Here is a 25,342-nt window from a genome sequence, read left to right on the forward strand (position 1 = left end):
GAATTGATAACTGTCTGTCTGCTGGCATTTTGCTCAGTTATTGCATGTAAAATGTGCATTACATACATTCAAATAATTACTTAAATTGTGCATTAATTCAGTTGAGGATTCATCCAGAATAGGTGCGCTACACTAACATATCCACAATGCACTTTATTTCACAATAGATGGGCTAGTCAAGTGTTTTGAGAGTTCTCCCAATTCTATTTTCAAGTTCAAGCTTGACACAGTTTAACTTAGCCCAGCTGAATGATTCATTTCAACCCCAGCATGCGAGCACGAGGGTTATCATTACGGCCTTTGTCATTGGATGCCAGGTTCAGATTCACAATGCCATTGGCTCTTTGGCTGTCAGTCTGAAGTGTTGCTCATTTTTTTTGCGCGGGTCGTGCACGCGCAACACAGACAGGCACGTAACTGTTTTGAGACTGTCTGGAGTCTGTCTGAAACTGAACAAATTGGAGATGGAGTTTTAAGTCTCCATCTAAATTGATAAGAAATAATGAATTCAATATGGGAATTTACAATGACTCAACAACGCTAGCGATTGAATTACCTTGCAATATAAATCAATATTTAGGCTGACGCTTTGAAAGTTTTTTCAATGTTTATCATCAGACAATTCATTATTTACAGGTAAGACAACCAACCGTCTGTAGAGCGTGACAGATTACTTTTTTATAGCTTACTAAATAAATGCTATCGTTCATTGATGTTAAAATTAATATGTTATGATATAGAAGGGGAAATGTGTTTTTATACAAAAAAATAATCAACAGACATCACATGCTGTTAAATTGACTTCATTGCTGTATATAACGCATTCCTTATGTGATGTGAATTATGCACTGCCAAACAGACAACAGCATTGTTGCTTTTGAGGAAATATGCATCCCTCATTCTTCGCCCTGTTGCCTACTTTGTGAAGCTGCGCAGGTGACGCATCTTTGCTCACGTGAATACCTATTAACCATTTGAGCACCTCACAAGAGAGTGCCGCTTACTTGTTCAGCATTTTCAGAGCCAGAGGATGATGGCCCTTTTTTAAACGTTACACGAGTGACCGTGTGTTATGCCGAGTTCATGTGGTAGTTGGAACTAGGAAAGTCGGAAATGTCCGACATGCTAACTGGTTAAACGTGGCGCGTGTATGACTACAACCATTTAGCAAGTCGAACATGTCAAAGTTCCGACAAGCACTTGAACGCTGGATACATGTTACTCCCAAATATTTGTAATTTGTTGATGGATTACGACATTTTTTTACAGCAACATTGTAGGCTACATGAGAAAATTGAACTGATGTAGTGTAGCCGCACTGCGCGTGTGGTAAATACCACGCCATTGTTGGCATGTGGAAAAAATAGTTTTCTAGTGTGCTCTTAACCCGCAGGTATCATCTTCTTCCGTCCTGACAAAAAGCCTATTTGCCCGAAGTTTAAGCCTAATGGAGCGTTTCAATGGAGCAGTTATTTGAAAGGTTGGTTCTGGTTGAAAAAGTAAATTACAAGTAAATGATAAGTAAATTACTGAGGTGTTGTAAAATTGGCGTCTACCTGTTAAGGTAAGGCAAGGTTAGCACATGAGATGGCCCATAACCCAAAAAGTACATTCTAAGCTACCAATTGCCAAAAGAGCTCTTAGTCATGAAAATTGGATGCTGGAACTGTGTCAAAACACGAGTAACAGGTAGCAGTTTTCTTTATTTACACAATCAATGTAATAGCCTATAGCCCACAAATTGTTACTTCAGGTAAGGCAAAATAGCCCTGAAGATTAACCAAAATGTGATTTGTGTCAGCCAGTATGTTTATTAGCCTATGTGTATTAGCTGTAGTCCTCTGTACCTGTCTAAGGTGGTTTCCTGTCATCTCTTGCCATTCACTGAATTTGGTATAGGACACTAGAATTACTGTTAAGTTTTTATTGAAGAAGCCATTTGAATTGACTGTGTTTAAAAAATGAAATTGTGTAGCCTGAAACATTTACATAGTTCATAGATTTTTCCATTGCATGCACAATAAGCTTCTACGAATTTGACATTTTAGATAAGAAGGTGCTCTTCAGTGGGAATATCCTCATTTGTTTTTGTTGCCTCTGTCAGAGATTCTACTTTGTTTGTGAAATAGACACCTTTGCTTCGTCATTGTAGCTGTCTAAACAAACAGTAGTCACATGACTTGGAAGCTACCCTCCCACACGCCTCTGGTTTGACAGGACAAGATGGCGGCTGCTGAAATCTCAAAGCATTGTTATTTTCTATCGCCTATTGATTCTTTGGCTATTTGATGAATGTAATGAGACAAACCTTGGACAGAATAGTAGAACACGGTGCGGTTATCTGTGATAGATCAGTGACAGCATAGATTTATTTGTTACTGCTGAATGTAAAGTGAGCATTCATTGCACCTAAACCCCCTTTTTGTTTCTTTGATAATAATTTAAAAAATCTGGGCACTGTTAGTCTCTTTTTCCCACATCAACCCTGTTGTTCATATGCACGCATGATATGGACTATCCCACTGTCTGGTTTTGTTTATATTTCAGCAAAAATATCCATAGTATTCAGTCTTACGCCCCTCGTCGTCACAGTAGAGGGGAGTGACAGAGTTCAGAAAATGAGCAGGGCAGCCTGGAACATTGAGATCTTACAGGTACAGCCATCAGCATTTTGCTCATGGCACATAGTGGCTCATGGCCTTATGGTTTGACATAATAACTTATGCAAGTGATGTCTTTGATGCTGATTCTGATGTAACAAATGTGGTTAATGGACACAAGATCTCTTAGCCTACATTTTAATAAAATAAAAAGTGTAGAAATCCACACATTATCAGAAGGAGTTGTAATGACAAGTTAATGATGTACAGTAGACCTCTAAAGAGAGATCGTAATAGACGCAAGGCCTCTTTGGGTGCTGTTAAACATCCATCAGGGTGCAGTCTGACTGTAAAAGTTATCGCTGGCTCTGTGATGTTTAATCTGTGAGTCTTATCAGTGACCGGCCTGGACAGATCACTTAATGATCACCTGTTGACGCTTGATTTGTGCATCTGCCTTCCAACCTCACCCTCACTGAGTCTTAAAGTAACTGTCTCGAGTTTCCAGATTTCTATGAAATATGACCTATAATTACAATATGAGTGAAAAAGTTTTCCTTCCAAAAAATGGCTATTAAAAAGCAGTTTTTCTGTGTTTGAATGGCGTGGGCGTGCCCCAACGACAGAATAGTGTGGGCATATACTGTCATAAAATATATTAATGCGAGTAGACTGCTGATTGGCCATTTCATTTCACTATCCTCTGTGAGGAAATAACAAGCATTTTTAAAACTGTCTGTTTGAGATACAAGTTTGAGGTGGCGTTTTTGAAGTGTTTCTTTCCCCCTCCAATGTATGCTTTGGCCACATACAAGTATAGGATGAGTCAATAACGTTATTTGGGTATGAGTTAACAGAATATGAACTTTTAAAAGTGAGATTTTCACAGGACAGTTACTTTAATGGTTTTTGAGTGGTTTAAGATTATGTTTTCAAACCCTAGGTTGGGTTTGTCCCCAACCTGACCTGAAATGGTTGACATGTACAATATTCCAATTGCAATTAGAGAGGGAGAAAAACATTGCAAGCCATGCTCATGGTGATGGTCTGTCTGTAAGCATGTTCATGACTGTCCAATGGACCTGGTTTAAATTAAAAAAAACACACAATTTGTGCACGATGACATTGTAACAAAATTGGCTTCCTGTGGGAAACCTGCTATGCTCATCAACATATATTTAAAATACATTTTTAATTTTTTAAAATTAAAGTACATTTTTCACTAACACTACTGAAAGCAGACGGGTACAATGGGTTGTTATGCAATTATAATGATTAGAAACATTTCAGTTACACTTAAAATGGACTCTGTCCTTAATTTCATGTCTTTAATCCTATGTCAAGCATGGGTTATTTTTTTGTTTTTCACATTAGCAGCATATTAAGATGTTTGTTGTCTTTGTTTACAGAAGGCCCTTATGACATCTTGAACCCTGTACATAAACCCCATGTCTGTGGTGAGGACACTGTTCCATGGCTGATGGTAAGAATATTGTTGACCTGTTCGCTAAAGCACATTTGGGCATGTTACAAGGAGAAAATAGTAACGCTAGGAATGCTATAAGGTGTTGGGTAAAGAGAGCAAGTGTTATCGCCTTGGGGGAGCATGACTCTGCTGCACAGGCTAATATTAACAGAAAATGAGTAGCAGCTTTCATCGTCAGATCTGTTGCTGAGAAATGGCACTTTGCATTCAGCTCTGCAGTCCATTCATTTTCAGCAACCACTTCTAATAAACTCAGATTGTTGATATCTTCACAAGATAATTACAAAATGTGGATCTGAAATCGGATAACTTTTCACCAGAGGCTTTTAGCTGGGAAAAAATACTGACTTATATCTCAGAATCGTTTTACTACTCTGTTATCGGTTCCCTTTTGCTTTCCTCGCTCTAGTGGCCGCAGTCACGATTTACATTCTAGCATCATGGAAATGCCCAGAGAGAATGTGGTTCATCTTAAAGCCATTTTTCTATTTTATTTTAACACTTTTTGGGGGATCTCTGTGCTCATACAATATATTACGGTAGGTTAAATTCGGTTGTTTAATCTTTTATCAGTGCACTGCACAACAGCGACACCAGCCAATGCTGCTTTCTAAACGGCTGGTTGTTTTTCCTATCCTGACTACGTAATGACGCTGCACTCTGGGAACAGGGCGTTTCCTTTGATATTGGTGTGGCATATTTTTTGAATCAAAGCCTTTGCTGTATTCGAAAGGGTCTCCTCGCAGTCTGCCAGAATATGGGCCCACTTACCTCTTCCCCCATGGCTGCACAAGATCATGACTATTTGCACAGCTGTGCTCTTTGCTGGTCTTAGCTGTCGAAAATTCAAGGCCAGCATCCTCCATTTTACGGTGCAGCCGAAGGGGAAAGAGTTTGCGCTGTAATGTAGCTACTGGAATCAGGCGAATTGAAAATGCAGGGCAGGGCGTATGATTAGGAACCAGGACAATTTCTACAAAAAAAAAAAACGATATGCAACTGAACAATGTTAAATTGTCAGTGAGGGAACTAATATTAGAGGTCCCTGAACATGGATTTATGTTTTTTATCTTTATTTATTTATTTATTTTCCCCCTCCTTCGTACAAGGTCGTTCGATTTTAGATGATTGCATTGAGACGGGTAACCATTCACTTTTTTAAATTGGCTATCCCCAAAAGTTTCTTGTCAAAATCTGCATCAAATGTTATCATATGAATTTGTCCGTTTTGTGGTTGACAGTTCTCCACAGTTAAATGATATGATTTTACATTTGATCGCGATCCAACATCATATGATTCAAAATTAAGTGAAACATATTTAAAATATAAAACTATTAGATTAAAAGATTTCACTATATATATATATTTTTTTTCTTCAGTTTTCAGGTTATTTACAACAGGATATCCCGTTGTTTTGCAATGTCTTAAAATAAGCATTTAACCCCAATAAATACAGATAGTGAGGACACATGCAGACCTATATATTCCCTCATTTAAAAAAACGTACCAAATCGTGTTATCTTTAGTATCAAATATTATCAGATGCTGTTTCTATAATACACATATTAAGAAAAAATGTGTTTAGTAGATTTTCAAACCAAATTATTATTTATTGTGAACTTGAAAAATTGCAATCAAATTAGATGTACACATATACATGTACATATACAGACCACAATATATTATATTAACTGATTAGATTATTGTAAAATACAATAGAATGATTCTTTGATACGTTACTTGGCATATAATTCAATATCTTCTTTTTTTTGTTGCAATTTCCCATCGTATTTGACTGCTTTTCAAACAAAGGTTACCCATCAATTTTTGTACTTTAATATTGTATCTTTTAGCAGTGATTTGTTGTCACACAGTGAAATATTTACTGCGACTTATCATTACTGCAAAACTCAAACGGATATTATGAGTGTACTTTTGCAATAAGGGTAACTTTAATGTTTCAATCAATCGTTGCACTATAACTGACTGGATGTTGCGTGAGGAATGAATTAACAAATGAACTCAATCCCTGAAGTGGACATTTGCAACTAAACCTTTAAAGCTATAAGACTTTGAGTTTGCAGTTTTATAGTTGCCCGCATTATCTTTGAATTACTTGTAATTACCTTTCTATATATTATTTGGCAACATGCTTTTGAACAAGCAAATCATGATCAGGTCTTTTAAAAGTAAAAAACAAAAAGTGAGAGAAAATGGTATACCAAAGATGAATCCTTAACCTGTAAATCTCCTTACATTTAAATTTCTCTCTGTCTTTTGAATAGTCTGGTTGAAAGTATTTCATAATGTAAACTTAACATGTTCCCATATAGTAAAAACTGTAGCTACAAACTTTTTTCTAATTGTGGGGTGTAGGTTTCTGGTACCTCTGACTTTCACGCTCTGAATGGTGGCCTTGGTTTTTCCTGTAAAAAAAAAAGTTTTACGAAGGTCAACCTGTGTTTCTATACCACCTAACACAAGAATGGCTGCCAGTGACACGTTAAGCTGGCATGCTACTCCCTCGCCACGACAGTAGAAAGAGGACTGTTGGTTTGTGTGCGTGTCAGGATGTGGAGGGCGGTGGTGGTGGGGGTGGGGGGCATTGAGGGTTGGTGGTGGTGTAGGAGAATCAAGCTTCGGCTTAATGTCAGGTTGTCTGCACTATAGTCCTTGATTTTTCACTGTTCGCTCAAACATCTTGACCTTTGGGGTGAGACAAGGCAATGCCCAATACTGTTGTGTTTTGTGCACTGAGTTTTGTGCAGTGAGATTTCTGGGGCACATGTGGGTTTGGAAAACAAGGGCTGACATAACAGGCATTAGAGATAATTTGATATTGGGGGTTGTGGCTGAAGTATTTCCTCAACAACCAAAAATGTAAAGAGGTCCTAAAGTTTGAAACAAGGCACTGCATGACTGAGCTTTAGTAACATGTTGTACAAACAGTACAACAACGCAAATTCTGCCGAAGAATATTATAACTTTATTTGGTGTTAAACTGTGTTATTAGTATGAATACTCAGAGGTTTGAAGTAAGTTACGACAGGCTTGCCTGTGTTAAAAAATATGTGTGTATTCATTTCTAGGCAGCTGCGATAGTTGAAAGTATGTGTTTCAATATAAGGAAATGTATTTCGTAACATAATGTAACAATCTACCATTTAGCCTATGCTCTGCTCCCTTGTAGTTCACTTGGTAGAGCATGGCGCTCACAACGCCAGGGTTGTCAGTTCAATCCCCACAGGGGACCGGTATGAAAATGTATGCACTGGATAAGAGCATCTGCTAAATGACTATACATGTAAAATGTAATCCAGTATTTATAAGTAAACTAACTTCGTTTTTACCGTTGACTAAAGGGCTATCCATTTATAGGGCTATGGGTATGCATTTAGAAAAGACACATGTCCCCTGACCTTATATTAGTATTTTCTGTGTTTTATGTCCAAATCATCACAAAGTCACTCAAATGGACTGCATAGCTTAATTAATACAGTTACTTTAAAGCTAGAATCCTTAGTTGCTACATCCATTTCTGGACTTATGTATATATACCCATTGATTCTTAAAGAATATAATTTGTAAATGCCTCATGAGCTTAGTTCAGATGTTGTCCTCCATCAGAACCCCAAATATACTCCAATGTTTGTAAACAAAGTAAATGTAAACAAACTGTGTATAGCCTCAAAACATGGTTAAAACTATAATGGCCCTATCATGGATGGTCAAGCCGTGCATCCATAGCTCTGTTTATGAATTGGGGTGGTTACATTTTTCCTGGCCCAACCAAAACATTATTTCAAATAAAGATTCTAGCTTTAAGATGACATCAAATGCCAAAAATACTCACATCAGGGATATTTGTCAAAATTGCTAAAGAGTAAGCATTGGTCAAGTAAACAAAACCAAAGCATGTATAGTGGTCTTGTCCATAGACTGCTTACATGGTAAGGAAACCAATGTATGTATTTTTGTAATTTGAGTGAACTATCCCACTTTTAAGGTCTTGATATTTAGGACACTTTCTCACACAATGTTTCTTCTGATATTACAAGGCCGGAGCCTTCGCGAAAATGTAAAATCATTTAAGGAGACGTTGTAATAATAACAAATAATACTGTGTCATGTTTGTACAGTATAGTACACATTTCACGTTACTCGTGCGTTCAAGTCTGGTACGCGTCTACCAGGATCCTGGGCGAACTTCCCAGACATTAAAGCCTACCTGATGAGGATCCGCTTTCGCCTCACTAATAAATGAGAGAATTGATCAAGCCGTCTTGAAAGTTGTCTGCATGACCCCTCTATATGTCTGGGACAGGCAGATCTTTGGTTACTGGGAGGTCATCTGCAATAGGATGGACGTGTCGCTCAAAAGTCAAAGGACAAGGTTAAGACAATGATGACGCTGTGCGTTTATCCGAAATAGCAAGAATGCCTTGGAAGTCATCGAAGATCCTCTTTTGACTGGTCTCTATTTGAAGGGTCGGCTTTTTATTTGGGTGGGAGGGTCTCTTTAGACAGAAAAAGATGAGCGGGACAAATAATATCTGCCAATGGAAACATGGAGTGAACATCAGCTTAAAAGTGCAGTCGCGAACGCGCTATTTAGTTTGAATGGTAAATAAGTGAATGGTTTGTTTCAGATGTTGACTGCGCTGCTCTGTGTGAATGCTAAGTGCTTTCCCATGTTCCACTGTTCTAGATGCAGTTGCTGGTTTTAGGATGTGCACACACAGCATGTCCTTCCCACTCAGCTGTGTAACACTGACAGCTCCAGCAATTTCCCCTGTTTTCATTTGACTGCAAATCCTTCAGCCACTGCCTTTTAAATGGGGTGTACTCATCTATAAAACTCTCCATAAGAGTAAAGAAAAAGCTGTATGGGGTGGGTGACTGTGACCCCTAGCCTTGTCCAGATTGAAATAGAGAGACCTTTTGGCTGGAAACTTTTGTCCTCGGGTGGCGTCTTATGTTAAACACATTTTGTTTTCTTAACACGAAGTGCATCACTTTCGTCGTAAGATACAGTACAACGCACTTATGCCATGTCGCTGCCATGGTAACCCCCCCCCCCACCCCCCCACACACACACACACTTTAGTGTTCTTGGGATAAATTGGCCAATGGTACAGATGGGCATGGGTTGCTTTCATGCTATTCCGTCATTATTGTTTTGTTTATACTACAAATGGGAAGGTTTTAATAAAACAGGGAGATGAGAGAGTTGTATTCCTATCTGGAGGTGTCGGTTTTGCAGATGAATGAAATGGACTGTTTCTCTCTCTCTATACAAATTTGGTTGTACTACTTGTACTTTTTGGTTGACCATGAGTCAGCTGAGTTTTTTGGAGATTACATTAAAAAAATCTCAAAGGAAATAAAATACAGTACATAGCCTATCACCCGCATAGTTAAGTTAGCGGCCATCCTGGAGTATTCCTTCCTACGCGCTTCCTCGTATGCGTGGCACTTTTCGTCCTGCAGGTGTGTTCATATATTTTCTTTAATTAGGGTCTCTCTCATTAGCTTCAGCTGGAATACCTGCTCTCTCTCCTAAAGCACTGTGACCTTTCGTAAATTGACGGCCAGGCAGAGCAGAGTTAGAACCAGTCTACCCCGCCGGTTCCTCATAACTAGACTACGACGCACCATGACTAATTAGTCAATCTCACCTCGCTCAAAGGTGGAGGAAATTCTTTATTGTACAGGGAGGGTGGGGGTCGGAGGGTAAATGCCCACCTGCTGCAAACCGTGGAAACCCACATCAGTCAGGAGACCTTTAGGGTGGATTTCATATCTCACTGAGCGCGAGCTAGCATGCCTTTGGCTTGTTTTAAACATTTAACTCCACAGAAGTCAAAATGAGCAAGGGAAATGCAGACTGCACCATGTCCTTTCTCCTGTCACACAATGGTGTGGAAAGGTCAGGCCTAATGAAGTCAGAGGTTTAACCCCTGGTATTCAGTGACTGTGCGTGGGCCCCCGCACCACCTCACCCCATCAGCCATGTGGGTTAATCCCCTTTTGATGCTAATTGATAGGCAATAACACAATCCTTATCCAGGAGCTGTGTTTTGTCTTCCACAGCCCAACTCTCAGAGTGTCGGTGACACGAAGGTGGTAAAGCGCTAAACCAAATGTGAAATTGATATTTTTCATGTTTGTGTGGCAGTCTTTTTTTTTATAGACACTTACAAAGTGCTCAGTGTTCAGTTTGTGTCATCTGAGGCTCTTAGCAGGGCTTACTGCCATGACCTCTAGGATCCCTCATTGATCTCAATGGTAAAGTTTGTTTTGACCTGACCTCTTTCATCTTCAACACCATCTTATGGATGGTTGCACGGCTGTAAACTGTTTGCTAATTACTCACTTCAACAAAGTTTTAATGAGTTGGCTGGACTTGGAGGAATCACTTGAAAATGGAAGAAGCAGGAGCAAAATATTATCCCATTCTCTGTACTATTGGTCACCTGTGGGGCCGTTACATAAGCCCTTATTTATCAAGCAAACAGAAGCTCAAATACGAGCACCAAGTGAACATAATTTTCATGAAAAATTCAAGGTTGATCAATATTAAAGGGATCTTCCGAGCAGAATTATATTTTGTGTCAACTCTCAGTTGCTGTATGCAAATGTCTAGTGGTGAAAATGCAGTGTTTCATGGCATTTGTGACCGAGCAGTATATTTGGGTGACTAGGGCATAATTAATGATGGGTTTATGATCATGTCAAGTCTTGTGCATATTACAAAAAAAGTCTGGTGAAGTCCAATTTATTAATAAGGAACCGCATATCAGTAGAATGCTCAAGTTTATGAGTCAAATGTGGGGTTTGTCTTTTTTCCCTCTATTTGACCCATTTTCATAAAACATCACATTTGATCCTCTGGTTTGCCATCTAGTAGCTTTACTCTCCCCCCTTTTAAGCGTTTTGCATGTTTTTCCGTGGCGCTCATTGTTAAAGACTTTGCTTACTTTCATTAACTTCAGGACTGTGGGCAAATAGTGGTGCCAAGGAAACCACAGGCTATGTCTTTTGGATAGCCGTTATGCATCGGCAGCTCGCATCGCACCAGGCTGCAATGGCGTTAAGCATTTTATTTCTACTGGAAAGCTTTTGTCTCTATTTTTGTTGGTTACTTTTAGCAGGAATTGTGCATAGCGAGAAGAAAAACAGTTTTCAGAAGCGTTTCGTCAATAAAGCCCCAGGTTTTATTTAGAATGTTGCTGGAGTAAACAAAAGTGGAGTAGGTTAGACTGCCATTTCCACCAGACTCTTCAACTAGCACAATTAAGCAGGCTGTTCCAGCAGTGTGCTCAGCAGTGTACAACGACACACTTTGGCTGGGAAATGCCAGGTGTCGTGTCTGTTCTTGTTCATTTCACACAGTGACTCGAGTCCCTCCCTGGAACGCCATTCGCTGGTCTCTGTAGGATTGGAAGTTGTTTTCAATTCGTTTGTTTCCAGAAGTAATGGGGAACCATAAGACCCGATAACGTCATTTGTTGCACGGAAAAGACTCGTATGGAACAAACGCTAATTACAATGGGGACTGTGCTCATATACTCCACTTGACTGCAGACACCTACCCTCTTCGTGCCACGCTCACCCATGTCATCCCAAAACTGTCGAAGTGAACTGAGTCAGTCTCAGACATCCATCTGTAGACCTCACCCTTAACCCCCAGACAGACAGACAGACAGACACACACACACACACACAATCGAGATGAAATCACAACAGCAATATCACAATGCCCTTTAGCCTTAAAGTGTCATTTGCGGAGGAACAAGTCATTAAAAGTGATTACAGTCCAGGATGAACTGACGATCATGGATTCAAAGTCTTATTGTTCAGAAAATGTTCACCCTTAAGAATGTTTCACTGGTGCCTGGAGGATTATTGAACAATGTAAAGAAATCTTCGGAATATTGCTACGGTATGACATTTACATTTTGGTCATTTAGCAGATGCTCTTATCCAGAGTGTAGGGGAGAACGGTTGGTCGTCACACTTTCTGCTCGCATCTGTACTTTTTATTGACAGCACCAGTATATCACCGTTTTCAATATTAGGAGAAAGGCCAATGTCTTGGTTTGAAATGGGGCCCAATTTTATTCACATATCTTATTCCAACATGGAGTTATAAGCCATCAAACACACACCTGCCCCATCGTGGGGTTGGTTGTCACACAGTATGGAGTTGGTTGTCGCTATGATTGCGAGTAGCTTATTTATTTTGTTACAGGAAGTGAAGCAATATAGCAAACAACGTCTTAGAAATAGCCAACTTTCTTTGATCGAACGATATTCCTCACAAAATGCAGCATTTTATGTCTTTAGAATAACATCTGACATTTTGAGTAACTTTTTGTGTGCATGTCTGTCGGTGTGTGACAAAATAAATGTTTTGGAGAGAGAAAGGCCACAAAGGGATCTCTTTTACCTTACAATCAACCAAACAAGTTCTACAGGCCCCAGTTTTATGGACTACTACCCAGTTATATGGTCAAGTGCCACGAAGAAGGACACACCGATAGGCAATTACAGTTGGCCCAGAGGAGACCAGCACGGCTGGCTCTTAACTGTACATGAAGGGCTGATATCATTACCATGCATTTCAATCTCTCCTGGCTCAAAGTAGAGGAGAGATTGACTGCACCACTACTTGTCTTTGTGAGAGGTATTGATGTGTTGAAAGCACCGATCTGTCTGTTCCAACAGCTAACATACGGCTCAAACACCCATACATACCCCAGAAGTCAAGCCACCAGGGGTCTCTTCACCCCCCCAGGTCCAGAACAGAGGCTAAGAAACACACAGTACTATAGAGCCGTGACTACATGGAACTCTCTTCCACATCAGATATCTCAAGCGAGCAGTGAAATCAGATTAAAGAAACGGATAAAACAGCACCTCACGGCACAACGCGGACTGTGAAGAGAGACACATATACGCAAACACAATCTAACACACGCACTCTACATACACACATTGTAATAGTGTACATTTTATATTGTAAATTTGTAATAATATATTGTATAATTGTTTTACTTATGATGTAGGCTGTTGTTGTGTTGTGATGTAATTGTTTTATTTCTGTTTGGGCCCCCAGGAATCAAATCAAATCAAATGTATTTATATAGCCCTTCGTACATCAGCTGATATCTCAAAGTGCTGTACAGAAACCCAGCCTAAAACCCCAAACAGCAAACAATGCAGGTGTAGAAGCACGGTGGCTAGGAAAAACTCCCTAGAAAGGCCAAAACCTAGGAAGAAACCTAGAGAGGAACCAGGCTATGTGGGGTGGCCAGTCCTCTTCTGGCTGTGCCGGGTGGAGATTATAACAGAACATGGCCAAGATGTTCAAATGTTCATAAAAGACCAGCATGGTCAAATAATAATAATCACAGGCAGAACAGTTGAAACTGGAGCAGCAGCACGGCCAGGTGGACTGGGGACAGCAAGGAGTCATCATGTCAGGTAGTCCTGAGGCATGGTCCTAGGGCTCAGGTCCTCTGAGAGAGAGAAAGAAAGAGAGAATTAGAGAGAGCATTATTAAATTCACACAGGACACCGGATAGGACAGGAGAAGTACTCCAGATATAACAAACTGACCCTAGCCCCCTGACACATAAACTACTGCAGCATAAATACTGGAGGCTGAGACAGGAGGGGTCAGGAGACAACCAGGCTATGTGGGGTGGCCAGTCCTCTTTTGGCTGTGCCGGATGGCGATTGTAACAGAACATGGCCAAGATGTTCAAATGTTCATAAATGGAAGAGTAGCTTGGCAGCAGCTCAAATCCAAAACAAATCAAAGTGTATTGTTCGAGGACACACATTTTCAGATGTTATCGCAGGTGCCGCGAAATGGTTGTGTTTCTGGCTCCAACAGTGCAGTAATACCTAGAAATACTTGAAGTAATACCTAGCAATACAATCATGGGAGAGCGTGGACGCAGTCCCCCACTACCACAAATTACTGTCGAGATTCCCACATTTGGGGAATTCGCAGGGGTCAGCATGGCCGGAGTACAATGGCTGAGACTCGCCCTAGGTGAACCTCATTCGTGATCAAGGTGTCTGCCAGGTACAGTAAGTATTTAATGGGGATCCTAATGAATACTAAATAAAATGTCACAAGCGCAAAAGAGCTTGGGGTGTATTGTGTACTGGCAGGGGCAATGTTGATAGTGACAATCAACCCTACATTCCATGTGCTCATTAAGATGCTAGTTACCACATGGTAACTAGCATCCTAATCAGGGCGACGTGCCGAGGGTGACGAAAATAGGTTTGAAATATAGCTCTCCATTTTCTCCTTTCAACAACATTGTTCATGGATACTCCCATAATTCAAAGATTTGCAAAGAAAACACCAATAATTCATTTTTTTACTTTCACCTATGAAAAATATACATTCCCCTCACCTCTATGTTTTGTCATGACATGAATTCAATGACATGAATTGACCAGGTGGATGAGTTCTTACACAGTGCCATTTAGATTGGGAGTAATTAGCACTGTGTCAACCAACCCGTGAGACCTCCAACCCTGGTCTCTCCTAATCTTATTATGATGCCTGATAATGAGAGTTATGTAATTGCAATATCCTCTAAAATGTTCCACAAAGACTTGATTTTGAGTTCTCTGGAGATAATTGCAATCTGCAAGGATTTTCAGCTTCTGAAACGACACATAGAGACCAGTTTGTGTCCAGTGTCTTTTCGAAGATGGCCGTCCATTCCTCCAATTGGGATACAATGGATAAAGTGTTTAGGGGCCTCCTCTCTTTGAGGACTACTGGCCGGTTGGATCCTCTTGTTCTCATACTGTACCATGTCCAGAGAGACACCATTCAAATCCCTAATATTGGCCAAGAAGAGACATCGGCCTGTCATTGTTGAGAAAGGACAAGCTTTGGTAACTATCACCTTCAGATCAACCAGGTATAATTTTGCCATCAAAATAATTAACCCATTCCATTCTACACTACAGCAATTTATTTGTCAATTCAAATACATTCTCAAATGTTTGATTAATTAGGAATTCAAATGTGTGGTTATTAACAGATGGCTTGAGAGTGGTGCTCGACAGCCGAATTTAGATTTTGGTTGTTTTCTGCTGTTCTGCAGCAAAAATCCATATTTACATAAATCCTCCAAAATGGTTAGAGCCCATCTGACAGAGCTGTACACACTGGCTTTATTTGCAAATGCAGATTGGTTCCCAATCTCTGGGTTGAATGTGTGAGGCTTTACTGTATGTTTGCTTATCTGTCCAGCCATCCCATCTATTCAAATAGCATCCCTTTTAATTAAAGGGAGGCGTGGCTCGCTGGGCTTATTCTCTTCCTGGGACCCTTTCTTTTATTTTGGAGACCAGATGGCGGAGGGGCACAGAAGCTCCCCTTTTGTGCAGACGGCCCCTGTGAAAAGAGCCTCTCCTCCCTAATGTAATCAGTAGCACCGGAAGGGTCCATTCTGGGCTGTGAAAGGAGACAATTTGGTCTGGACACGTCCAGATTAGAGAAACACAGAGTTCATCTCCAGGCCCTGCCCCCTTTGACCAGGGCCCTGGCACGGAGTAGCGTCAGCTTTGATCAGTGGAGGGAGGATGGCGACGATCCGACCTGCCTTCTTTACCCTGTACTTGGCTGCTGCTGACACCTCCTTCCGGAAAGAGCCAGGGGGGGTTGGCCTGGGGTGGTGGCCACCATGACCTGTCTAGACAGTGTCGCAGGTTGCTGTGGTGTTGCCAAGGGGAAATGATGAACTCTGACCTTAAATGCAGTTGGTTAAGAGTCACTCTGGTCATCCAAAAGGATGTTTTTTATTTGGAGGGGTTGAGGGGTTGGGAAAAAGAGCGGGGGCGTGGATGTGACCCACATAATATACAATCTTCTGGAAAGGATCACTAGCATGAATGCAAAAGTTTTTCTGAAGTTTCATTTGATTTGTATTTATTTCGTTTTCCGTGAACATGTGGAGCTAACTGTTCTGAGAAGCAAACAAACATTTAGATTTAATAGGTTTGTAGGCAGATTATATCTGCTCACTTGGGGACCAAGACATGCAGATGATCTACATGGGAGCTTTTTTTCAGGATGTTCAGTATTTTACAGTTGGACTTCCTCTGACATCTAATTTCAAAAAGTTTTCAGTAAGTTATCTTTTTTTTATATATATATGTGTATGTGTGTATACATAAATAAATGTATTACTTTGGTTATGTGTAAAGTAACCCAATGTATTTGTATTCTATTATTACAATTCAGTCATTTGTGATTTTTTCCCCCCCGTAACTTTATGTACAAATACAGTGCAATAAGAAGGTAAATGTTTTTTTTTAAATGTTTTGGGGAAAAAAAAATCTTATTAGACTCAAAGAGGCATTGCATTGATTTCTTACAAGTTGACTAAAAAACAGTACTACTGTTTTTGTGTTGAGGGACACGAATTGCTGTATCATTTCATGAGATATCCATTTGGTCTGTTGCCAGTTTTGACTCAGCTTAGCCACCCACTTGACTATATGAGAACAGAATTGATCAAATATTGTCAAATAATTCAGTTATTACACTATGGTTTCTCGATTTAATATGTAATGTCACTGTTAATAAATGGTCACAAAACGTGTCTACGTAGTTTGCTGACTTTTGCTAAGCCTTGCGTCAAATAAAATCTTCTGCAACACATGAATCTTCACAATGCACATCTTTTAAGGAGAACCCACTCGTAGCGTTATTACCACGTAGTACCACTATTTTCTCATAGTCTGTGATGACTGGCGCCTATTCACCGGCAATACAGCCAGCTGCAGGAAGCAGTGGTTGTTCCTGTGGAACGGTGGGTGTAGTGATTCTTCCATCATGGCCGCCATTGCCACCCCGCCCTCTCGCCTGCCACTCAGGACTAGCAGTAAAATGGAGTGAGCGAGACTAGAGAGTGATGCGCCCACCACTGCTATGTGGCTGCTGTGGCACACTCCACTGAACCATAACCCTTCCCGTTCACCATACCCGAGCTTAGGGGCGCTCTATACGTCTTAAGGTGCTTTTAAACTGTGTTAAAGCACAGTAGTGTACAAAGGCGAGAGTTATTGTGTGAGTGAGTGCTTAGGGAATGAATCGTTTGCATAGAACAGCTCAGGTAGAAGATACTACTGATACAGATGATGGGTAGCCTAGCCCGCCACCATTTTCTCAATGACTGTAACCACAGGAAATGGTTGACAGTGCAGGCCGTTCAGAGGCTCAATGATAGAATTGATGTCGCCTCGCCATGGTAATGTGTGGCAGACCGCACAGAAGTACATTGATCTGGATTAGCGAGTAGTGTTATTTGTGGAAAAATGACTTTTAAGGCGGCTGTTTTTTTGCGTTTGTCTAGGAAGCAACTAGGGATAGTCATCCCTGTGACGACACTTGTTGAAATGACGTCTTTTTAACCCGTTTTACAGCCAAAATGACGTCTTTTTAACCAGTTGTGTAGTTAAAAGGATGTCTTTTTAGACGTTTTGCTCACTGGGATACAGTAACCGGTACATCATGCGGTGAGGCTTATCTTCTTCCATTGGATATGTTTTTGTTATCAGCACTAGAGATGGAGGCGAGGTTTTATGCACAATTTCACCAGCTCCTCTGTTTAGCATTGAAATGTCTTCCAGATGATTTATGTGTTATCTACCAAATCGATGTGTGCAAACAGAGATTTGGTTATATGATCATATCTTTTTCCGCTTACATAACACGGCCGCGCCATTTTTCTGCGGTATCATGTCTCCGATGATCCTTCGCGTCACCGTAGAACACTGTGTCATTTGAATTCCAGAATTGTGCTGTATCTCAGAAGTAGAATGGGTTTTTGCGGTGTAGGGAGGGCATTGAGTGGTCTGAAACATGGTAAACCTTCGAATGGGTGAATATATTTGACCTTCGGTTCATTGTGGTGATTATACCCCATTGATGCCTAATGACTGTTTTACGGAATACGATAACAAACCCCATTTGCGATACTCTTATCTGTTTGCTTCTAAGTCACTATACGCATTACATGTATGTTATTTTGTTGCTCATGTGCACCAGCAACTTTAGATGTAGCCTGATTCTGGGATTGTTCTTTACAATATATTGACGAACCTGAATTTTGCCTGGGAAATTAATTGTGTGATGGAGTATACAGCGCATTGCCATCCAATCTACACGCAATAGATAGGAAAAAATAGGTTGGGTCATGCAATAGTGTTAAAATTAGGTTGGATCATATAAATCAAAGTTCTATTTTTAGGCACCCCTGGTAAATATGACATTCTCATTGGTTCACAATGTATTTGTTTCTTTGTTTTTTCCCCCCTCACAGCGTGTGAGGAGGATGGCTGTGCTCTGCACCACGAAGAAGATGTCATGCTGAGGATGGGTTTCTGCACTGATGTTGTTGGTGTGATGTACTGTAGCGGTGGCTCTCTCACTGTGTCTCTGTTGGCCATGATGCATAACCATAGAGAGTGAGTGACAGCCTGGTCCCCACACAGCATAGGGGGCCTGAGGTGAGTAGGATGTGCCCTTGGCCCTGCCTGTCTGGCTACCTTTGTTTCTCGCAGCAACACAGACACATACAGAGCCTTCAGAAATTCAAAATGGCTTCAATAAATAAAACATTCTCACACATCTGCACACAATACCCCCATAATGCCAATTGTTTGCAAATGTATTGAAATACAGAAATAGCTCATTTCTCTGAGTCAATACTTTGTAGAAGGACCTTTGGCAGCGATTACAGCTTTGTGTCGTCTTGGGTATGCACAACTGGGTTTGGGGATTTTCTACCATTCTTCCATGCAGATTTTCTCAAGCTCTGTTAAGTTAGATGGGGAGCGGCGGTGAACAGCAATCTTCAAGCCTTTCCACAGAATTTCAATGAGATTCAAGTCTAAGCTTTGGCTGGTCCACTCAAGGACTTTCGCATTCTTGTTCCGAAGCCATTCCAACATTGCTTTGTCTGTATGCTTGGGGTCATTGTCCTGATCTAAGGTCGTTTGCACTCTGAAGCAGGTTCTCATCAAGGATTTGCCTGTATTTGGCTCCATTAATTGTGCCCTCTATCGTTACCAGTCTCCCACACCCTGCCACTGAAAAGCATCCCAATAGCATGATGATGCTGCCACCACCATGCTTCAAGGTAGGGATGGTGTTAGATGGGTGATGAGCTGTGTTTTTGTTTTTCTCCAGACGTAGTGCTTTGTATACATTTTTGTCTCATGAGAACACAAAATATTTTTGCCTTATGCATTCAGAGTCTCACGTGCCTATTTGCAAACTCCAGGCGTGCTGTCATGTGCCTTTTTCTCAGGAGTGGCTTCCGTCTGGCCACTCTTCCATAAAACCCAGATTGGTGAAGTATTGTAGAGATTGTTGTCCTTCTGGCAGGTTCTCCCATCTCAGCCAAGGAACTCTGTAGTTCTGTCAGAGATTTCATTGGGTTCTTGGTCACCTCTCTGACCAAGGTCCTACTTCCTCAATTTAGTCGGACGGACAGCTCTAGGCAGAGTCTGGGTAGTTCTATATTTTTTTCCATTTCCCAATGACGGAGGCGACTGTACTCTTGGAAACTTTCAACACTCTAGAAGTTGTTGTATACCCTTCCCCAGATGTATGCCTCATCACAATTCTATATCGGAGATCTACTTACTTATAATTACTGACTTTATTGTTTTGTTGCAGTATCATGTACACGTTTAAAGTGGCATTTAAAAAGAACTCCACACCAAACATCGCACACACTGAGGGACGCAAAAGAGAATACATCTGTTTTGAGGATATAAATAAAGAAGAAAAATTACAATGTTCGGTGTTAAAAATTAAGGATTTGAATATGGTACGGAATATTGACTATGAGAAACCTACCTTCTCTCGCTGTGTATCCCACGGTTTGGCACCATGAGAGATTGATCATGACAGTTCAGTATGGAACAAATTATGTGCTGACTCCATTTCCTATGTTCATGATCTGCGGCATGTTTGTCAGGGCTCCCAAAATGGTGGGTCAAACCCAGCCCCATACTGTGGACAATTTCTACTCGGGAACGTTGTTTGTTGGGTCTTTAAAAAAGATTGAATGTCTAAAAATCACAGCAACAAAGTTTGGGAACCACTGTTCTATTATTGCCGAGTTCAGCATTTAGTTCATCGGGAGGTCTCAGATGGCTTCTGTGATGAAAACTACATCATGGCTGCGTTTACACAGGCAGCCCCATTCTGATCTTTTTCCCACTATTTGGTCTTTTGGCCAATCACATCTGATCTTTTTCAGAGCTGATCTTATTTGTCAAAAGACCAATTAGTAAAAAATAAAAGATCTGAATTGGACTCCCTGTCCAAACGAAGCCCATGACACGCGGGGTGTCAAGAGTCTGTGCTTAAAAAAGTTTATTGGTCAACTCCAAATTATAGACTAGGTGTAGAACTGACTGAGGTGTAATGAAAAATCATACAGTGCAATGAACATCCTTTCATACTCGTCTGTCTATACTCCTCCTTTCATAATCTGTAAGTGAAATGTGAATAGGAACCAGAAACCATGGCATGAAATAAATCAAAAACCACCTACACTGCTATTGTATTTCACTGCAGCATTTATAAACATTGAACATAAATATTTTATCTGGGTTGTTATGTCACATGTGGACTCAGAATGTACTTTCAGCATTGGAGGAAAAAGTAGTTTGGGCATGAAAATTAAAGAATTGTGGGGAATTGGAGCGAATGCTTTATTGACGTTCATTTTTGACTATTTTCTCTGAGCCCTACTGCCAGTCCCTCAACAATATCGTAGCATGTTTTTACTTTTGCAAGTGAATCGAATCGTTCAGCAATTGAAATTAATTGTCTGGTATGCATCAATCAATCAATAAGCAACCTTATTTCATTGGTTAGTTTAGTCCAGGAAGTGGTTTTAACAAGTTTCTTGACTCTTAAATTCCATGGGATATCTTTCTTCTCTTTTTTTATTTAAAAAAAACTTTTTTGATGAAAATGCTTCCTAAGTGAGAGAATGGGTAGGGTGGCCTACACCAGGAAGGGTCATTCGATATCCTACATGAGAAAAACAGCCAAATGGAAAGTTCCCTAAAAACTTCTAGCATTCCGATGAAAACAATCCTGTGTCTCTTTTGCCAAGGGGTCACTCAAACACAGTGTGTGAAATGAGAGTTGCCTTCTGTGCGACTTCTTAGAAGGCGTCCGCTTCTCATTGTCTGCCCAGTCAACTTCTACAGGCCCCAGTGCCCTGAGTCCCATACATAAGAGATCAAGGGTTACCAAGGTGCTATTGAGAGAGAGAAGGGCTCAATGTGAAAGAGGACAAACTGGACCACAAAATACTAATTTCCTTTGCATGTTAGGTGCGCCCTGTTGGGGATTCAGACAGGGTCAATGACACAACTGCTGGAGTTGCTGTTTGTAAACGGTCCTCAGCTCTGTGCAGTGTGTGTGTGTGTATGTGTAGCTTGATAATGCATTGAGGTGGTTACCCAAGGAAAGTTGGACCTGACTATGGTCAAGCAGTGCCAGACAAAAGTACCTCATTTGGAAAGGTACAAGGGGCATCTGTCCACTCGGGTTCTCTCCACAATGTCCAGTCACTGAGCTCTGGCATTAACTTGTATTCTAACCAGATTAAAATATATTTGTCCTGGGGATTAGCATAGTTAGGTGCCCTTTTGCCTTCTTTTTTTTTGCGGTGGTGCAGTGACACTGGGCTTTGATCTGTGTTGCATGGCAAGGGTCCTGGCTTGGGCCTGGCCATTCGAGTGCCAAGTGTGAAATTGGCCCGATGTCATCCCCATTCTCCACCTTTTACATCTTTCACCACTTTAATTATGTTTCCGCTACAAAGCCTGGGCACCTTGAAGCAGATTCCACTCGAGCTATAGGAAGCATTTAGAAACTATGGTAAAATGACACAGTAGGGGAGGGTGAGGGCATAGCAGGATGGGATCCTAGGTAGGCAAGGGACAGTAATACTTTTCTGTTATTTTCTGTTATCTCCCGCTTCCTCTTTCTTGGCCTCTCTCTCTCTGCCACCTAACTACCTGTTGGTGGAGAACTTTTACTCTCCTTTAAAATTGTTGTTTTTGAAGTACGCATTTTAATGCACACATGCATGTTCATACAGTTGTTTCTTAAGGTAATGTGCTCCCTCAGTTAGCTAACCATTCATCTCAATGGGAACCAATGTTTTATTTGGATAGGTAGCTCTCAAACACAGTAAAGTTATGGTTTCTAAAACATTTTCTATGCTTACATTTAACCTTCACACGACAAGCAATGGTTTTGGGGCTTAGCAGATATTTTGTTTTTGAAGTGTGATGGGGTTTTGATGTTGGGTTTGAAACTTTGGAAATTGACGGAGGTTCCCATCGAAAAGCTGCAGAAGTGTGTGGGTGTGTGTGTGGACGAGAGGGAGGGAGGGAGGGAAATAACGGAGGGAGGGAGGGAGGAGAAGAATGGAGGGAGAGGAAGAATGGAGGGAGGGAGGAGAAGAATGGAGGGAGGGAGGGAGGGAGGGAGGGAGGGAGGGAGGGAGGGAGGGAGGGAGGGAGGGAGGGAGGGAGGGAGGGAGGGAGGGAGGGAGGGAGGGAGGGAGGGAGGGAACAGAGAGAGGGAGAAAGAAATGGGGGAGTGAGTTTGAGTTTGTGGGTGAGAAAGTACTGTCTATTGAGAATGGGTTACTGTGGGGTGGGAATGAGCCACCTGCAGCCATGACAGAGGATTCGACCTTCATTGGTCTCTCTTTCCTTCTCCCTCCTCTTTCTGTCTCACTTTCTTCATTCTCCTTTCCCGCCTGGCCACAGAACCACAGACTCCTTTCAGAAGCAGTGAGGACTGACCAGTCTGCAAGCGAGACACTGGCCTTTCTTCCATCATGCCAGTCACTGACTGCTCTCTGCGTTTTGTTCAAAAACTAGTGCCACAAGTATGGAAATGCAGATAAATCATTGTAACAAATGAAAGAGGGGAAAAAAGGTTTAAATGCCTGGAAATGGTCACCGTCCACCACTTGTACCACTGCCTGGTGCATTTTGTTTTGAAAGTTTTGCCAACATTTTCAGTTGTTGACGGATCTGTAGAGCGGAGGTATCCATCTACACACGCAGATTATGAGAGCCCTCAATGTAAATAACATATTATTGTTTCTTTGAATTGAAGATGTCGTTAACAATGACCTATCACAGTTTGCTGATTATATGCCCGAATGTAATCCTTCAGATAAACATTCTACATAGTTTGTTAGATATGGAAACATACAACTGCCATGTATCGTTTACGGGGAAAAAATCAAAACAGTATTAAGCAAGCCTGTTTAGTATTACGTGTTGCAGGCTGGCTATATGTTATTTGGGTAAGTCATAGAAGCTCTGTAAGTATGTACAACATGTTTTTTTTTTTATATATTTAAAAAAATATATCCACAGTATATCTATTGTCTTAATCAGGTATCCCCCAACAGTCCAAATGGAGGAGTAGTCCAATGGCGGTTTTGGTTATTGTGATGATTGAACAAGTTGAACCAGTCGTAGGCTGGGAGTAGTATGAGGAAGAATATGGAAACATAGAAACATTTATCTCAAATTATATCCAATACATTTGATCCATCTTTATTTTGTAAAAAATGTTTTGTCAAAGTGATGAGAAAAATATTATTTGCCATTTTGTGTAATGTTGTGATTGTCCTTCTCATAATAAAAATGAAGACATACTCAAATGTGATGTCTGTGTTTTTAAAGTTGTATTTTTGTCACCTTTTTATGGACTAACCTGACCTGTGTGATGACAACACAAACCTGGGAACGTAAAGCTATTGGATGGAAATTCACTTTACGATTTTTCATGAGCAAACATCACAGTTATAAGGCCTACTTGGAACTTAAGCCAACCTTATACCAGCTTTGTTGTGATAATGCTATTTTATTGTTGGCCATTGTAAATTAATTGTTTTGGGGGTGTCATTACTCCTTTTTATTTATCTAGTCTTATTGATAAGATAACTGTAATGTCAATGGTCTGGGGAAGGGGAGTACTCACCACTTAAACTAATGCACCCTTCTGGGCTGGACCTAACCTCTCCGGGGTAGTAATAGTTGCAACAAATGGTGGCAAAATCCAAATCATGTAAATATTTTAGATTTGAGCTTTTTGGTGCATTTTGTCATTGACCTTTTTGGTCGAAAGGTTACTACAAATGATATTGGTGATTTTCCCAGTGGTGTTGCCAAAACAATGACGCCATCCAAATGGACTCCTTGGAACAACTCTGACCTCACCCCATTGAAGTTGAAATGTAGAACAGTTAGGTAAGGGTTAAGGTTCAGGTGAGGAATAGGTTCAGGTTATGGGCAATGTTTGATGTAAGGATAGTGGCTAGGGTTAGGGTTTAGGGTAGGGCCATCACAAGGATCCCGGATAGCACTAACCATTTGTCAGTGGAGGGTCAACGTTTTCTTTCCGATTTTTCTGTGTTTGCATAGAGATGGCCATGTCTCACAGGCGTTCATATAAATAGAATGAATTCATTCTGTTTCCATGGTTAAGATATCCTGGACTCTGGATTATAGAAAAAATGATGATGCCAGAGAAGTTTTAAGTGTATTATCTTCGAGGTTTATTTACTTTTCTTTTCCAGTTTTTCAGGAGGAAGTTAATTACACAATGAATACATACATGATACAAATGATGTACATTATACCAAAGAATACTTTGAACATAAAATAATAAAAAATAACATTGTATAATAATACAACTCCGTGTTGTAATTTCATTTAAACATATTAGCCTAGGCCTATATAATAGATATTCGCTGATGAATATATTCTGTATGTCATACCAGCAGTTTTTCATAAAGGCAATAATCTTGAATCAATAGTCTGCATTTTGAAGTGATAGGCTACTGCTTCTCTGATTCGGCACAGTTCTGTTTCATAAAAAGTTCTCACTTGAACTTTAAGGCAAAGTGTGTTCAGTTTGGTGGGTTTTAATTCACACACACTTTTCCCAGATACACAACAAAACAATTAAAAGGCAAAAGTCCACAATTTGGTATGGATACAGTCTAAAACTTAGCTCGATCATACTCTCGTCGACAAAAAAAAAAAAAAGTTTATAAACACAGTTATTTGCCCAAGTATAACAAATTGCAGCTTTCATGCAAAGGCCCCATAAACCAATTTCATTCACGAAAAGAAGTTATT

General features: G+C 40.6%; 1 long non-coding RNA gene and 1 other non-coding gene across 2 annotated transcripts; one reads left to right on the forward strand and one right to left on the reverse strand.

Moving 5' to 3' along the window:
* The first annotated feature begins 416 nt into the window (after positions 1-416).
* LOC109899050 (uncharacterized) lies at positions 417-23,884 on the forward strand. Its single transcript, XR_002256417.2, has 5 exons — positions 417-636; positions 1,394-1,480; positions 4,010-4,083; positions 18,457-18,643; positions 22,949-23,884. It is a non-coding gene; the product is annotated as an uncharacterized LOC109899050 (long non-coding RNA).
* LOC116376375 (U1 spliceosomal RNA) lies at positions 14,038-14,199 on the reverse strand. The gene has a single exon (XR_004211788.1). It is a non-coding gene; the product is annotated as a U1 spliceosomal RNA (small nuclear RNA).
* Positions 23,885-25,342: the final 1,458 nt, after the last annotated feature.

The sequence above is a fragment of the Oncorhynchus kisutch genome, linkage group LG11, assembly GCF_002021735.2.
Source record: "Oncorhynchus kisutch isolate 150728-3 linkage group LG11, Okis_V2, whole genome shotgun sequence".
Taxonomy (NCBI): Eukaryota; Metazoa; Chordata; class Actinopteri; order Salmoniformes; family Salmonidae; genus Oncorhynchus; species Oncorhynchus kisutch.